The sequence below is a fragment of the Amia ocellicauda genome, chromosome 13 (genome assembly GCF_036373705.1).
Source record: "Amia ocellicauda isolate fAmiCal2 chromosome 13, fAmiCal2.hap1, whole genome shotgun sequence".
Taxonomy (NCBI): domain Eukaryota; kingdom Metazoa; phylum Chordata; class Actinopteri; order Amiiformes; family Amiidae; genus Amia; species Amia ocellicauda.
In genome coordinates, this window is record NC_089862.1 from 6961108 (window position 1) to 6975978 (window position 14871).

Genomic DNA, 14871 nt, shown 5'->3' on the forward strand with positions numbered 1-14871 from the left:
AATTAATTTGACTAAGTTAGCAAGTATATAATAAGTGTAAGAGGATTTTTTTCTATGGTTGGTTTTCTAGCCAATCCAATAAATAGTTTAACTGAAAATTCATAGGCCAATTTATACCCCAATAAGATCATTTTTAGTGGGAAGATGCAGTCAAGTCACAGGTGTGCAATAATAATTTATTTGTGACAAAAATAGAAAACTAATATAATTGAATTACATTACTAAAACAAGTAATATTAAGCTTGTGCTGAGTTATAGGAAAGAATCATAGTGAAATACCTCTATAGCATGAGCTCAATGTGTGATGAGACCATGCTTTACATGGGCCCCTCTCTTCTATCCATGCTTAAGGTCAAAAAGGTCAACACTAAAATGGACTAGATGAGGTTAAACTGCAGGCTGTGACCACTCTCTCTGGGTGACCTGTGGGGCAAATTCTGCACATTAAATAACTTGTTTGTCACTACTGTAACAGTAAAGCCCAATATTCACTGGTGTTGTAAATGTCTGTGAATAACTAGGTGAGAGCATGCTTTTTAGATAATGATTAATTATAATTGTTCACCAAAAACAAGCATTTTTTATTTGGATTTGAAGCATAACCTCAGTGTTAAATTAAAACTATTTTAATATCAAATACAGTAGTAGTAAAACCAGCAAAACATAACCAGAATAGATGTTACATATATAACAAATATACTTTCATGTTGATTGTACTATTTTCCTTTTGTGCCATTCCTGAATGATTTAAAATATTGTGATTTCAAAAAACAAAAACATTTTTTTCCCTCTATCTCTCTCCTATTTCTGTTTTCAGTTTAATATGATGCTTTGAACCTGATCGATTGGATATAATTTGTTATTTAATTTTACAGTCTGTTTGTAGATTGTCATGGTTTCCCCTGCACTTCTCCAACTCGCCACAAGAGGTCATCATCACCAGAGTTCTAACCCCATGCACCTGTCATTCCACATTCCTCAAACCACAGTGCACTCTCTCACCTCCCTCAGCTCCCATTCACTCAGCCCTGCCCAGCACCTATTACCTTCCGTCTCCCGCCCTGTATATAAACCCCTTGAAAGACCGGCTTACATGCTACCAGGGCCGGATCTATACATGGGAAGGGGTGGGCAGAGCCCACCCAAACGTCTGTCTTGCCCACCTAATCAGAATTTAGTCAAAGACAGTATTAATCTTTTATTTTTTATGATGTGTGCATTGGTTAAAAGCACTCTGAGGTGGGCTGTGTGTTGAGAAGTTTGAGGGAGGGCTGTAGACTGCCCCAACCAATCAAAAAATAACACCAGAAAATTGCAGTATTTTTTTATGTTTTTATTGGCTGAAAGCAACTGCACTGCAGACTCACGACTCGCCTTCAGTAGCGACATGGTGATGACATTAAAAGCAGCAGTATTTGCGCGCAATGAGAGATTGCTGGTGCCTGTAAGGACGTCTGTTAGCGGCCTGTTTGACATTTACCCTTTATCTGTCTTTGTGCTGCCATGGCAGTACTTTATCACATACTCTCCACTGGTTCCCCACCACAGCATGCAACATGTTCAAGAAGCTTGTACTGGCCTGCCAGTGTCTGGACAAGACTGCACCCATGCATGACCACAATGCTCCTCCTACAGCAGAAGACTTGGCTTCCAGTGAATTGTCTACAATTCTCCCAACACCAAATACCCAATTTTTCCAAATGTCCAATTCTTCCAGCTAGGCCCATACAAATCTACACCCAACTCAACAAATTCCATGGGATAGCAACCGTAGCTTTAACACAAGACTAAGGCTGGGATTAAATCAAAACTTTGATCCACCTGCTAATAGACAACTACAGAATTGTACTCAGTTGCAGCATTATTTTTAGTAAAATGCCACTTTCTTCTAATCAGAATTGTAGCTAGTATGATGTACAGCTTTGTAGTTTGCCATTAGCAGGTGGGTCAAAGTATGTTATGAGTTGCACATGAGGCCGGGAATTGTCCTGCACCAGGAGGAACCCAGGGCCCACTGCACCAGTGTATGGTCTGACGATGGGTCTGAGGATTTCATCCCGGTACCTAACAAGCAGTCAGGGTACGTTGGCTAGTCTGTGCGACCCTCCAAGGTTATGCCTCCCCAGACCATCACTGACCCACCGCCAAACCGGTCATGCTGGATGATGTTGCAGGCAGCATAATGTTCACCAAGGCGTCTCCAGACTCTTTCACGTCTGTCACATGTGCTCAATGTGAACCTGCTCTCATCTGTGAAGAGAACGGAGCGCCAATGGCAGACCTGCCAATTCTGGTGTTCTCTGGCGGATGCCAATCAAACTGCACTGTCAGATCTGTCTAAGGTGTCAGTAGAAGGATAACTCTGAAAATGACCAGTAGGCCTTTATGATGTGCTTTTGAATGGTATAGGTTGCATTCCTCCATTGAGCTGCCTTAGAGGAAACCCCGGCCCTTCTTCAGTATTCCAGCTCCACAGGGTCCTGTACAGTATGGATAGTCAAAAATGATTGTGTCTCTGTGTGTATTCATTTTTGTGTTCAGTTATTTTGACAGGTTATTCTTTGCCTTGTGACATGAAACATCCAATAATTCTTGTGTTTGTCCATTGAATTTACTGCCTGTGTGAATTCCTGTGGTGAAGTGATTTGTATTTTTACCCCAAAACAAAACAACAGCAAACAAAATAAAAAATATTTCCTGTATTTTCTTGTTTGAACTGATTTTAGGTAACTGAACTGAAGGGATAGATCGCCCTCTATTGAGTAAAGTGAGTTATGCCACGCAGTCATATGGTAAAGAAAATATGGCAATATACACCGATCAGACATAACATTAGAGGTCCTTGATCATGGGTGCTGATCTCCTGGATTAATCATGTTTAGCTCTCGCCAACTGGACTTAAATAAAAATAAAGTTATTGTCACCTAGTCCCACCGGCGCCACCGGGCAGGTTTTAGGACGACCGTTTAAGGGTCAATGTTTAATTGCATTCTTTTTCATAACAAACCAATGCATTTTTAATTACATTGTGGTTAAGGTAGAGTATGATTTCATTTCATAATCTAATTAGAATTGTTTTAACACCAATCGTAGTAAAACTATCGCAAACTGACTTTTTTTATCTGCAGGTGCGCGTCAGCGTGGTGATGTGCCGGGAGTAGGAGAGCGCAGGATCGAGGGGGACTCCGACATTTGTAGCGGAAGAAGAAGGAGAGAGTGTGGTGGATTGCAAGCGGATCGAGATGGAGAGATCAGCAGAAGGTGAGGAAGAGTGGGGGGGAAAGAGGAGATCCGATTTGAATATGATGTTTGTCGACCAAATTAAAATTAACTGTGGAACTAGAAATATTCGTGTAAATGTAAACTTACATTTTCTTTGTCAAAATCATAGATTTTTTTTTAGTTATTTTTTTACAGTGCAGTTTCTATAGGAAGTCGCTTTGTTACAACCATGTAGCCGGAATTATCGATAAAAAGCGCTGAGATTAAAGAGCTGAAAAGACTACAACTGCCGGCTAACTGGATGATTTAATTAAAGGCTGTTTTGGACCTGTGTAGGACATTAAGAAGTATTGATCTCAATCAAACGAGATAGTAAGTGATCAGGTTTTATTTATGTCGTTACTGAATTGAAGACGTATTGTGTCTGTTATGTGTGGTTTATTATAGTGCTGTTTGTTTTTAGCACAGCTTAAGTAGTGATTTCCAAAAGATATCTTGATGACAATCTTTTGTCAGTGACCTTATTGTTTGTGATTAAAAGCTTGTGATGAAATGTGCGTGGCAAATTGACGGGATACCGTATGCTCCATGTAAGAAGTGTTTTTTAAACTAATAGTGTACAGTTAAAGCCAGGCGGTCATGTCGGTATTTGTCGCACAGGACCTGCACAACCAACATCACTGAAATCACACGTGTGTAAAAATTCAAAACAACAATAACAACAGAAAAACGCATTCATTTATATATAGTTCTTTAAAATATATATTTGAATCTAAAAAGTGTATTTCAATGCTCCTTTTAAAGTCGGGATTTTAAGTCGGAAACTTTATAACAAACCATTTGCAAATGTAATTTGCACATCCGTCTTTTAAATATGTATTTTATTCAGTTTGTGTTGTGTATTCATTAATACTACCTTTATTTTGTATTTGTGTAGTAACTAGTGCTACTGTTTGGTTGAACAATAAAACTGAAGACTCCTCGTACTTTTTCAGAAAGCGGATCAAAGCCCTTGAATGCTACGATTCTGTCTGTTCTTCGCAACCCGGATTTTATAGCGCCCTACACACCCCATCTGCACGTCTGTCTATTTACAAACGCTCATTTCATTCAGTCTCATGACACATTTGAGCCACCGTACCTCGGCCAGCTTCTGTCAGTGAAGGAGCGCAAAGTTTTCCAAGGTAAGAAAATCCGTCTCTCTCCCATGTTAACTGTAGTTCAAGTCACTGATGATACTCTACCCCCCTTATAATGACACAGGACTGCGGCAGACACTGGTGTGTGGAAACGCGAAAATTGTCATGACAGGTAGAGGTGGAGGGGCCCCTAAACTGAGCTTTGATTGGGGCCCCAAAAGTGACAGACACAGCCCTGGGGATGATGGCCTTGTTGGCTGTGTCTGGGGGGATGCAGCTGTCGTTTCGGACAATCCCTGCAGCGCTGACCAGTAGCTGCGCATTGAGCAGCGGCTCGGATGCTGGATGACCCGCAATGGACTCGGGTTTGTATTCAGTGCTCTTGAAGCGCCGCGCCGTTGCGATGCTGTAGCAGCTCTGTAAAGCAGTCTCTCTGCGGAGAAGTGGCTCTGCTGGTCCGCGTCCAGAGCCGAGCAATGCGAGGAGAGCTCGCCTCCGAGGGCCGCAGCGTCTGTGCGCTTCTAGAGCAGGAGAGCCGGCCTGTCCGTGGAGCCACACTCTTCAGGCTGCTAGTACCGATGATCGTGTCTGATATTGTAATGGCAGTCTCTCAGTGCCACTGCTCAATCAATATGCGGGTAGATTATATATGAGGGGATGAGGCGACAAAATATTCCCACACGGGCCCGCAGTGGGCCAGCGATAGAATGAGTGCACGCAAATCACTGACTGGGTGGGACTAATCAAGCATTTCATTCATATTGCTATGTGTAAGTATGAAAACGGGAGATGCAGAAATGGATTTTGGGTTAGTATATAGCATAGGCAGTATATTGTTAGCATCCTAAAATGAGTGTTAAAACAGATTGTGCATCAGGTTGCTAATGCAAGACGCTCAGCTTCGGTCAGCACTAGTGTTGCCCAAGACAGGAACACACTATCGCCCTCTACTGACCATATCTGTACTACAACCCCCTTTTATTTCTTGTGTATGCATTTACAGATTTACATTTCTATTATTACACTTTACGACAAAGTCTTTTTGAACTGCATACACAATAATCATTCATCATTAAATAAATGTGTAACACATTAATACATATTACGTCTTGTGGTTTAAGGCAAGTGTGACCAACTTAGTTTTATTGTGTTTAAACCCCTTGTAATGTGTGCAGATCGAACCTTGGATTAAGATGTTTTGAAAATAACAACAATTAAATGTTGTTTTATATAAACCATTCATTTGAAACAACTGCTGTAATTCGCTTTTTGCCGGTGCGCTCTAGAACAGTGTACAGTAACATTCTTGTGCCTCCGAGGCTTCCGTCCAGTGGCATTGTCAACGAGACCAGCCTCTCATTAACATATACACTCACCTAAAGGATTATTAGGAACACCTGTTCAATTTCTCATTAATGCAATTATCTAACGAATCAATCACATGGCAGTTGCTTCAATGCATTTAGGGGTGTGGTCCTGGTCAAGACAATCTCCTGAACTCCAAACTGAATGTCTGAATGGGAAAGAAAGGTGATTTAAGCAATTTGCCCACTGACAAAGAAATGATCAGTCTATAATTTTAATGGTAGGTGTATTTTAACAGTGAGAGACAGAATAACAACAAAAAAATCCAGAAAAACGCATTTCAAAAAAGTTATACATTGCTTTGCATGTTAATGAGGGAAATAAGTCTTTGATCCCCTATCAATCAGCAAGATTTCTGTCTCCCAGATGTCTTTTATACAGGTAACGAGCTGAGATAAGGAGCACTCTCTCTGTCCACAGAAGGAATCAAACAATCAGATTCCTAACTCTCCACCATGTCCAAGACCAAAGAGCTGTCCAAGGATGTCAGGGACAAGATTGTAGACCTACACAAGGCTGGAATGGGCTACAAGACCATCGCCAAGCAGCTTGGTGAGAAGGTGACAACAGTTGGTGCGATTATTCACAAATGGAAGAAACACAAAATAATAAGACTGATCATTTCTTTGTCAGTGGGCAAACGTACAAAATCAGCAGGGGATCAAATACTTTTTCCCCCACTGTACATACATTGCATTTTCCACTGGCTGACAGCATGTGGCTTCTGTGCACCCTACTAACCAATAGACCGAACATCCAACCATACTTTACATAAGACTAAAGCCTTCATATAGAGGTAATACAAAACAGCAAGCTCAAACAGGAGCACACCTCAACACATCACTGCCCAACAGCTTGGCACTGCACTTCCAAAAGGGCACGACAGGAATCAAAAGATCGTACAGGAGATGTGAGAGAGGTCTGGGCACAACTGACAATTCTGCCATGCCTTAAGGTGTGTCTTGCAGTCTGGGTTTGCCATTTAAAAAGCGCTACGATATGAACTGCACTGTTGCTGATGGTGTGACTGATTGCTCTCCTGCAGGACGAGAGGGCTGGCAGGAATGTGGCGGACTCCAACTAAAGTCTGAAGCTCAGAGCGCAGGACTCGAGGAAAGTGATCAGGTGAGACTGACTTTCAACTTGGTTTGATGTCAGTTTAGGTTTACAGAGTCCTGGATAAGTGCTGGTGAAGATCTGGGAAGTCTGCAGTGAAAGTATGAAGAAAACAAAAAGCCCTCTAGCAGGAGACTTAGTATTGATCTACAGCCGGGGTCTCCAACCCTGGTCCTGGAGAGCCCCATCCAGCAGGTTTTAGGAAGGAAAGAAGCTTTGGTTTGATAAATTCAGTAATTTAGAAACCATTGAAGCAATAATCAGAATACCTGTACCCTCTCTGAGCAAGAGCTCCCTTGGTTGCTGTGTTCCTAGTATTTAGAAATTGGTGATTTAGGGTGACCTATAAGATAAACTGGATTGGGGCTCTCCAGGACCAGGGTTGGAGACCCTTGATCTACAGCTTGCCTCATTCATGGGTCAAGTGCCTTTTCAAACAGAGCACTTGGTGAGGATGGAGAAGCCTCCCGCTTCCACTGCTGAGCCATGTGTGGCCACCGCACGCTTCCTCATGCAGATGAACACGCGTGTCTGGACCTGACCACAGACGCAGAGCACACGAGGAACCCGCCTCACTCCAGACGCCATTGCCTCCGCATCTCTGGGCTGTCCTCTTCCCAGAGTGATGGCAGGGCTTCAGTGGCTCCAGACTTTCTGCTCCCGCTACTGCTGAACCTCCTGGCAGAGCTGCAGTCCTCTTAAGACCACCCAGCAACGGCCCCTTCGCCAGGACACACTGCAACCTTGTTGGTCGCTGTAATGCGCCACAGCGCACGTGCTCCCCGCTAGCTAGGGTTGGCAGTGCTCCGGGTTTGCTGGCTGTGACTCCGCAGTGACTCCAGAGGGTCAGCTTCAGCTCTAGGCCGGCTCCAGCAGCCCCAGCTCCAGCTCCGGAGCGGCTACACACTGCTGCTCCAGCTCCGGAGCCACAAGAAAGTGATCATTATTTATAACGTTTCCTTTTTTACTTCTCGTATGAAAATTACTGTTTAACAAAACCAAAATATGAATAGCAAACATCTGTTTAAGCATTCAATCATGAAAAGATAGAATACTGTAAAGATGTCTGTGGCAATTAGGGTTGCCAGCCGGCCAGTATTTTTCTGGACTGTCCGTTTTTTTTGCACTACAAGGCCAACAGTATGTGGACACCCCTTCTAATTAGTGGATTTGGCTATTTCAGCCACACCCATTGCTGACAGCTGTATACAGTGGCTCTCAATAGTATTCACCCCCCTTGGACTTTTCCACATTTCATTGTGCTACATCATGAAATCAGAATGGATTTAATCAGGAGTTTGTGCCACTGATCAACACAGAAAATATCCGTAATGTCAAAGTGAGAAACATAATCTGCAAATTGTATACATTAATTACAAATACAAAACAGAAAATAATTTGCCAAACTGTGGGGCCCCTGGGGGGGCGCAAGACCCTTTATAGGGGGGCGCGGGGAAATAGCTGAATGTGTAAAAAGTTAGGACGAGACACAAGAAATAAACGAGGGCATGACAACTGTTGATTGCCGCCCCACTAAAATCGCATTGGATAAACCGATAAACCTTTTGCATCGACCTATCTCTGTGAAATGACTTTTTCTACACTTACGCATTAAAAACAAACTGTACTGTCGCAACACACAAGAGTGGAAATTGGGTCTTGGTTATTGGATTCTTCCATATCCAATCCTGGCCAATCAGAATAGAGGACTGTCAGGTAGCAGTGTCTGTTAAAGCCACTGATTGGTAGTTTCAGACCAAAATACACAGCAGTTTATATGAGGTGATAATTACGGTAAAATAAATACATAAGAATAACTTGCAGATCATGGGTGGCCAAGGCTCATTGGCCCGTGTGGTCCGATCCAACAGACAAGCTACTGTAGCTCAGATTGCTGAAATTGTTAATGCTGGTTCTGATAGAAAGGTGTCAGAACACACAGTGCATCGCAGTTTGTTGCGTATGGGGCTGCGTAGCTGCAGACCAGTCCGGGTGCCCATGCTTAACCCTGTCCACTGCCGAAAGCGCCTACAATGGGCACGTGAGCATCAGAACTGGACCACAGAGCAATGGAAGAAGGTGGCCTGGTCTGATGAATCACGAGTTCAAGGTGTTGACTTGGCCTCCAAATTCCCCAGATCTCAATCCAATCGAGCATCTGTGGGATGTGCTGGCCACACAAGTCCAATCCATGGAGGCCCCACCTGGCAACTTACAGGACTTAAAGGATCTGCTGCTAACGTCTTGGTGCCAGATACCACAGCACACCTTCAGAGGTCTAGTGGAGTCCATGCCTCGACGGGTCAGGGCTGATCTGGCGGCAAAGGGGGACCTAAACAATATTAGGCAGGTGGGCATAATGTTATGGCTGATCGGTGTAGATAGCAATAGCTGGCTGTGTGTGTTTTAATAACGGTATGGTTAACACACCAGTTGTAGATTTGTGGTATATTAATTGCACTGCACATATTATACACTTAACAGTGTTTTAATTTACTTTGTCAAAGTATTTCCCCACAGAAATTCTCTGAGAGGAAGCCATTGGTCGCGTTCTTGTAGTGCTGCAGATTTCCACAGGTCTGCGCAGATCTGCAGAATTCCACCGATCCCATTGGTGGAGTCGCACAGATTTGTCATTGTCAGCCACAGACAAGAAATAACAAATCCCACCCTTCCGTCAACCTTCATTACAGCTGCATAGATTATCCTATATATAAAATAACTAGTGAAATTGTATAAAATTGGAAGTTTTGAAGTATATTCATCCTTGGTAAACGTGAGGCCTTTAAAAAAAAAAAAAGGTAATATACATATGAATGTGTGGGACATGGGGGGGGGGGCGCGAGCTCTGACCCAAATGTTTCTGGGGGACGCCACCCAGAAAGTTTGGGAACCGCTGCCAACCACGGAGCGAGGCAATCGCTTCATTCTGATTGCTATGGATTATTTTTCTATTTTCCAGGAGGCGGCAGTTGTGGCAGAAGCTCTTGTGGGACAGTTCACTCGCTTCGGAGTGCCAGGTGAGCTCCACAGTGGCCAAGGACGAAACTTTGAGTCCGGGGTCTTCTGGGAGGTCTGCAAACTTCTGAGAATACAGAAGACGCGCACCACAGCCCTGCATCCCCAGAGTGACGCTGTGGTGGAGCACTACAATCGCACTCTGGAGTTACAACTATCCCTTTTTGTGGAGCAGCACCAGCGTGATTGGGACACGCACCATCCCCTGCTGCTCATGGTGTACTGGACTGCGGTCCACCAGACTACTGGCTGCACCCCTGCGTCCGTCGTGTTTGGCTGGGAGCTCAGAATGCCCACTGAACTGCTTTATGGCAGGCCGCCTGATGAGGACACCACTACAGGGCCGGGACTGGAGTACGTGTGCCAACTACAGGACTGCATTGATAAGATTCATCAGTTTGCACGACAACATATGAGAACGCAGTCCAACCATCAAAAGCGCCTGTATGATATGCGTGCCAGAGAGACTCACTTTGAGCCGGGTGACAAGGTGTGGGTCTACTCGCCACGGAAGAGAAGACTACTGACGACCCTGCTGCGGAGATCGGGCCACAGGCTGTTCTGGAGGGGGGGGCAGAAGGGGTAAACTCACCAGTTGCACCTGGGGACGTTGTCTCTGCCCCTAGTGACCTCTCCCCGGAGTGTATGCTGAACGCTGATCCAGAGGGGGAGGAAGAAGAGGAAAGCATGTGTCCCATGGTCGAGCTAGGACAACAGGAGACTCCTCAGGGCATTGTGCCGGGCATAAGTGGAACCGTGGCCCCACACTGACGAAGGAGGGCCACAAGGGCCCATAAGGACTGATTTAGTGTTATGTTTAAAAAAAAAAAAAGTGTTTAGTGCTGTGGAAATGTTAATCTGATCTTCTGTAAATAGTTGATGCCACATCATTCAGGGCGAATGAAGCTAAGTGGGGGCAATGTAGCATGCCACCGCACTGTAGGGGTTAATGGGTATAGGCAGTGTGGTGGGTGGAGCATAGAGGGGGAATATAAAAGAGAAAGGAAGTTGAAGAAGGAGTGTAATAGAGTGTGACTATGTAATGGTGTGTGCAGGGCGGATTTGTTGAAAAAATAAAAGGGACTTGTGTTGCACCTTCAAGTATGAGTCGGGGAAAAAAAACCTGAGCGCTACAATTCATTAAGGTGAATTTGTTTCAAAGTCGCATACAAAAATATGACTAATTAGTTCTCACATCAGATGTGTCAAGTTGTTTTTTTACTTACGTAATGTAATGTAATATTTACATACACGGAGGTAGGCCCTAATCTGTAACATGACTGGTCTCCTACTCTGCCCAGAGTACAGGCTTACTGTAGTGTAAAAAAATACAAAACATATCTTAAAATTATGATCACTTTCCTAATTACGAATAAAAACCATGTGGAAAATGTTATATACTAACCTTCAAATAGTGTTTCTGATGCTGAAATCGCCTTGTTGCTCCTGTTCTGGTTACTGGAGATGTGTGTGAAGAAGTGTGTTTGTATTCGTAGCTCTGAAGTTACATGACTCAGACGAAGTCTGAGCATTCATTGACTCAATGGTCAGAATCCTGCAGAATGACAAAAGTCTGTGCAGCGTGAATGCACCCCGTGTCAACAAGCCTGTTGATGCCTGTAGTTCTATACACTGTAAAAAATATTGTGCCTGCTCTACTTAAAAACAAATTGAGGCAATCGTTTCTCCAAATGGGAACTATTAGGAAGAGAAGTGTGGATCGGGAGGAGAATATTTCGAGCAGCCCTGTGGAAACTGAAGTGAATGACAGTGAACCGAGCACAAGTGCTAGGGGCTTCTTCAGCAGCACCAGTGAAGTCTATACAGCACCTTCTAGCAGCAAACAGCGCAAATCAGTAAGGAAATATGACTCGAGTTGCGTCAAATTTGGATTCAGCTGTAGCGGGACGGAGGAAGAGCCCAGCCCGCGTGCAGTATGTGGTGATGTTCTTAGCAATGAATCCATGAAACCATCGCATCTCAAATGGCACCCTATAACCAAACACGCAGTGCTGAAAGACAAACAGTTGATTTTTTCCAAAAAAAACGTGACGAACTGAAGCAGTCCAAGTCCACGATTCAATCCTGTATTACACCCGTAGCCAAAGCACAGGAAGCTTCGTATTCTGCCAGCCTCCGCATTGCAAAAGCCGGTAAGCCACAAACAATTGGCGAACAACTGTGTCTACCATTAGCCAAAGAGATGATGTTAAAAACACACTGATTCAGTGCATTAAAAGTAATCGCTCTTATTGCATCCAGCTAGATGAGACTACTGATGTTGCAGACTTGGCCAATTTGCTTGTTTACGTCAGATATGAATATGATGGTGCAGCTCAGGAGGAGTTTCTGTTCTGTCAATCACTGCACACCAGAACTACAGCTGAGCACATATTCCAGCTCCTGAATGCGTTTGTCCAAGAGAATGGGCTCAATTGGAGAAAGTGTGTTGGAGTCTGCACGGATGGCGCCAGGGCTATGACAGATCACCACAGCGGAGTAGCAGCTTGAATCTGTGAGGTAGCGCCCGAGATGCGATGGACTCACTGCAACATCCATCGCGAGGCCCTGGCGTTGAAGAAGATGCCCGAAGAATTGAAGTCTGTGCTGGACTCGGCTGTGAAAACTCTGAACTTCATTAAGGCCCAACAGATGCATTCTCGCCTATTCCATGTGCTCTGCGATGAGATGGGCAGCGAGCGTGTCCAACTCTTGCTTCATACGGAAGTAAGGTGGCTATGAAGAGGGAAGGTGCTTTCGAGGCTTTTCAAATTGCACAGAGAGGTCCAGATGTTCTTACAGGACAAAAGCTTCCCCATATCAGATGTTTTTGAAGATACTGTGTGGCTCAGTCAACTGGCAAACTTGTCGGACATTTTCTCTCATTTACACAATCTGAATTTGGGACTACAGTGACTCGACATCAATGTTTTTGATGTGCAGGACAAAATCAACGCAATGCTGAAAAAGATGGAGTTGTTCGAAAATCAAAGTCAAGGCAGGTGATGCTTCAGCTTTCCCTACTGTGGAGAGTTTTGCTGTCTGACAATGACCTGACCCTTGATGATGGAGTCAGGGACAACATCGTTGCGTATCTCGTCTCACTCAGACAGCAGTTCCGCGAATATTTCCCAGTGACAGCCGAAATGAACAACTGGATGAGATACCCGTTCAGCATTGAAACCTCAGAAATGCCCAAGTACTTCACTGTTGGTGAGCAGGAGAGTTTAATAGAATTGTCTAGTGACGAAACATTGAAGTCTGCTTTCAGAAGTCACTCGTGTTGGACTTTTGGATACAGCAACACAGCGAATACCCTGCGCTTTTGGACAAGGCCATGCACTTTCTCCTTCCTTTTGCAACCACATATTTGTGTGTAAGGATGTCGGGGTGGTCAGTGTAGAGTATCTCCAACAACACTTTGTGAAGAATGGCAGAAACCTAAGTTACATAACAAAACAAAATAACAACAAAACAAATAATATCTAATCAAATCAAATCGAATCAATAAGCACAAAACTTTAGATAATCCATAATCACACTAAATGGAACTTGCTATCACGCTGAGGATCTTGTCCTATCCTCTCTCCCTCTCTCCTTGAATGTGCTCTGTGCCGAGCTTATATCCATCATAGGTTATGTAGCTCCTCCCATTGAGCGGTACCACTTTCACGTCATAGCTGGTTAAATAAGTCATAGCCATTTTGATTGCCTTATAGGAGCTATATCAGAATTCAAATATAGTGACATCTATATAAAAAGTTTCGGACCACACCATATCCTTTGAAGCACATTATATATATATATATATATATATATATATATGCATTTACACAACATGCTTCAAGATAGGTTCACCCCTCTATTCCTCTGGTCATGCAAGGTATAGATACACAATACACACTGATATCAATAAGAAACAACATTTGTTTCTGTGCAGCCCGTACATATACAAACAAGCACCAGAGACTGTAATGCATTTGCATACTCAAGTTCGTAAGTAGGGAAGGGGAACGTGTTTCTCCTTCACACTGTGCGAGAAAGGCTTCTCTTCACTTGCCGTCATAAAAACGAAATACAGAAGCAGGATGGATGCTGAGCCGAACCTGGGACTGAAGCTGACCTCGATTGACCCAGACATCGCAGGGCTGTGTTCGCAGAGGAAGGCGCAGCCTTCTCATTAGGCTGTGTGTGTGTGTCTGTGTATATATATCAGAATGTGTGTGTGTGTGTCTGTGTGTATATCAGAATTGTGTGTGTGTGTGTCTGTGTACATATCAGAATGTTTGTGTGTCTGTGTATATATATATATCAGAATTGTGTGTTTGTGTGTGTGTGTATATATCAGAGTCTGTGTGTGTTTGAATGAAGTATAGTTGTTATTCTTAATGTTCTCACCTGCTGTGTGTGTGTGTGTGTGTGTTTGTGTGTGTGTGTGTGTGTGTGTGTGTGTATGTTAACTGGATGATTGCATGGTTAGTATTGAGGTGATGATGACCTCTGGTGGTGAACAGGTGAATTGTGGATGGCAGGTGTGATAAGTAAGAATAACTCTGATGACAGGAACCAGTGGAGGCAAAACTTCTGCTCCAGACGGCTGATGTGATATTTAGAGTGTGGAGATGCGCTGAAGCTTGAAAGAACAAATGGGATTCCTAAAATGTGCAGATATAGTCTGGTTTTGATTTGGAAATGTATTACAAATGTAAATCATTGAATTGCTACAAAGAAAGAAACTGAAAATATGGTTAATATAATAGAGCTCAATTACAGAGTGACTGAGAATTGTTATACTTCCAGGGTGTTGTTTTCATTAAATAAATAAAATAAAATGTGCAAACACAAGAAACAAATACATTTCTCATTTGTGTCAATTTATCAAGTGCATTTTATATTGTATATTTATATTGCCACAAACAACACCTTTATGCGTGTCTCTAACACACCGACACCCAGTGTGTCACAAACAACACCTTTGTGCGTGTCTTTAACACACTGACACCCAGTCTGT